This window comes from Alligator sinensis, unplaced genomic scaffold (assembly GCF_000455745.1).
Source record: "Alligator sinensis unplaced genomic scaffold, ASM45574v1 scaffold1602_1, whole genome shotgun sequence".
Taxonomy (NCBI): domain Eukaryota; kingdom Metazoa; phylum Chordata; order Crocodylia; family Alligatoridae; genus Alligator; species Alligator sinensis.
In genome coordinates this window covers 20,232-23,945 of record NW_005843677.1, presented here as the reverse complement: position 1 = coordinate 23,945, position 3,714 = coordinate 20,232, and the positions used below count along the sequence as shown (strand labels likewise).

General features: G+C 43.6%; 1 pseudogene; it reads left to right on the top strand.

Annotated features, from left to right (window-relative positions):
- Positions 1 to 3,714, top strand: part of LOC102367753 — a 17,000-nt pseudogene that overhangs the window by 4,480 nt on the left and 8,806 nt on the right.

Sequence of the window (3,714 nt, the reverse complement as noted above, 5' to 3'; positions counted from 1 at the left end):
TCCCAGCCCTGCTCAAATTGTCCTGCTCTGACACCTCTCAATATGAGGCTATGGTGTTTGTGACTGGCATTGTCCTGCTCCTCATCCCTTCTTCCATTATACTAGCCTCTTACGCTTGTATCCTCTCCAGGGTCCTGAGGATGAAGTGAACCAAAGGACAGCAGAAAGCTCTGGCCACCTGCTCCTCCCACCTGACTGTGGTGGGCATGTTTTACGGGGCTGCCATCGTCCTGTACATGAGACCCAGCTCCTACCACTCCCCAGAGCAAGACAAGGTTGTGTCTCCGTTTTACACCATTGTCGCCCCAGTACTCAATCCACTCATCTACAGCCTGAAAAACAGGGATGTCTTACAAACCCAAAGAAAGTTGATTGGGATATTTAGAGTCTTCCAGAAAAATTGACAGAAGCCTTATGTTACCATGAGGTAAGTCTCATTAAACTGAGAAGGCCGCCGGCAGGGTTTTCTGGATCATTTAGAAGAAAGCTAACATTTGTCAGTCACGTGACAGCCTGTGCCCTATTAAGCATTACGGGCTTTTGGACTTTATCACTTAAACACTTAGAAAGAGGTTTGAGGAAATGTACCCCACTCTCCCTGTTCATTAGTGTTTTCCTGCTTCAGGTAATTTAACCAAATTATTGCAAACAGTAAAGACTTCATGGGGGATTGAAACTTTGTATTTCTCTGATGCTGACCCTGCACAAGGCCCAAGCTCCCCTGCAGGAAATATGACAAATGGAAGGGCAACCAAAATGGGCCCTGGGATGAAAGTTTATGAGGAAGGTATAAAAGAACGAGGGGTATTTAGGATGGATAGGAATAGACTGAGGAGCAGGGTATAATAGTTTCTCAAATACATGAAGAGTGGTTATAGAGAGAATGGAGATGGGTGTTTCTCTGTGGCTCTAAGGGACAGGACTAGGAGCAAGGGCCGCAAGCCAGAGCAGGGGAAATTGAAGGTGGAGATTTGGGGGAACTAGCTGCCATTGGGAGTGGTCACACAGGGATGAGGCTACTGAGAGAAGCTGTGGATTCTCCATGCTGGGAAATGTCCAAAAGCAGGTAAGACAGACACTTGGCTGTGGTGGTTTGGTCGGGGACGAATGTGGCTAGAGCAGGGACATGGGCCACAGGACCTGGTGAGGTTTCTTTCAACCTATGATCCTAAGTGCTTAGAAGGAGATCTTCCCAACCACTATTTTTAAGCACAAGGCACTGTACGTTATGTCTGATTCCTGTCTCACTTCACGTTGTTTTTCCACCAGGTTCAGGCCACTGAGGTCAAAGGTGAAACACGTGGGCGAGCGGGTGTTTTAGTTAGAGTGGCATCTGGACAACCACTCTACTAAAAAACCCACAGCATCACATATAATGATTTCTCATGTATTTAAAAACGACTGCAGGATGCTTTATCTAGAGTTTGTTCAACGAGTATTAGGTAAAGCACCCCAATGGCCATTTTAAACCATGCCGGGGTTTAATACACATGACACTGCAGCAATGTGGGGCAGCCACGATTAATAGGATCTGCTCCAACGCATCGTAGTGAGAACTGCAAAGAGCACCTGTCTAGGCAGCCATAGTTTTTACAGAAGAGAAAATAAACCTCTATTTTCGATTAACCTGTTCTCTTTAGCAGCCTTATTTTTGAAAAAAAAAGGCTGTTACCCAAGAATCTCTCTAAGCTTTGTGTAAAATAAATATATTCAATTTATTCAAAATATCACAGAAAACGGTGCGGAGAGAAACAGGAAGCTTTCTAGGTTTACATCCATGGCAAGAATGCCAGGCGTTAAATGACAACAAAGCCGTGTTGAACGTCCCTTTCTTTGTGCCTGGCACAGATGGAGCTGATCGGCAGACAGAACAAAATGAATGAAGGACATTCACCAAAGAAAGGAATTTGTCATCAAAAATAAATAAGACTTTGACAAATGAATTGGTTAATAGGTATACTATTTCTTTCACCTGTCACATTTTCCAGTTGTATCATCAGACTGATACTATTGTGCTAGTTCTCAAAGAAGCAATGGAAATATTTTGTGAAGCCACAAAATGATCCGGGACCTGAGACAAAAGACTTATGAAGAAAGGTTGAAAGAACTGGGCCTATTTCAGCTGGATAAGAGAAGACTGAGATGGGATTTGATAACAGCCTTCAAATACCTGAAGGGGCACTATAGGGAGATGGGCTTTTCTCTGTGCCTACTGGGGACATCAATTTTTTTCCTACTGGTTTCAATCCATTGAAGTTGGCCAAAATGTGACCTTCTTAGGTCTTGTGAGGTCCTCATGAGCCCTACTTTCCTACGATCATAGGATCCTATGATCATAAATGCTTAGATTCAGATCTTCTGAATATTTTTTTAAAAAAAGAATGAGGGACTGTACTTTAGCTCCTTTCTCACTTACATTGTTTTTCCACCAGCTTCACTCCACTAAGGCCAATGGTAGAAAACGTGTTTTTTAGAAAGAAGAAGAAAAACTCCAATTTAATCTAATCTTTTCTTTTTAGGAGAAAAGATTATTATTTTCTTGAAGAAAAAAGCTGTATAGGCAGCTTTACATAAGATAAATTGATCTGATTTACGTAAGACATCACAGAAAAGGGCAACAGGGAGAAACAACAACCTCACTAGCTTTACATCCATGGTGAGACGGCACAGGAACAAATGAAAAAAAAATGGTGCTCAACGTTCCTATCTTTGTGCCTGGAAGAAATGGAGCTGGTCAGTAGACAGGACAAATGAATGCAAGACATCTATCAAATGAAGGATGTTTTTGTTAAAAATAAATATGATGTTGAAAACTGAATTGGTTAATATGTATAATCTTTTTACATTTGACAGTTTTCCTGTCAGACTGGGATTATGGTGCTAGTTCTCAAAGAAACAATGGAAGAATTTTGTGAAGGCTCAGCTATGCCTTCATATTCCCAACTTCTCCTAAAACACCATCAAACCCATGTGCTAGGTTCAAACAGAGCATTCCTCCATCTGCCCCTGAAAAGAAATCCCTAGAAACTGCTTCTGAGTGGTGACGCTGCTGAGGGAAATGTGTTATATGTCAACCTGTGTGTCTCCCTGAGCTGTGAGAGTGGGTGAGAAACAAGAGGCCTTGGTGTCTGTGGTCCTCAGGCACGCTCATGGATGAGCCTGTTGAGAGTGGAGCTGCTGTGAGACTAGCTAAAACATGGTTCCAGGAAGAGGAAGGTAGTTGAATTGAAATGCGACTTGGGTTAAACAGTGCCCCCAGACTAAATACCAAACAGTCTTGGAATACCAAGGGGAGACATAGGATCCTCCCTGCAATAATTTAGGACACACTGACCAAAGTAGGCCACTGGGGACCATACAGTCCTTGGGCAACCCCTGTACTTCAGACCTTTGGAGTTAAGTGTTTGAAATGGTTTCGTAGGAGAGGATCCCCACAGCTTCGCACAGTGCCGTTGCCCCTGACTCACAACTCTGTCTCTTGTGTACGTGTACAGCATAGTGGCAAGAGGCCTGGAGTGGGTGGCTTGGCCCAACACAAGGGAGTGAACATGGCAAGATTGCAGCTAATGCACTTATGAGCTACTGGGAGTATGCAGGCCTTACACATGGACCCTGCTGCTTTGAGACATCTGCAGAGAGAAGTAGGGGAGGGATCCAGATGTTTTGGTTTGCATGGCCAGAAAATGATGGCAATGTTCCCATGGAAAACTAGGA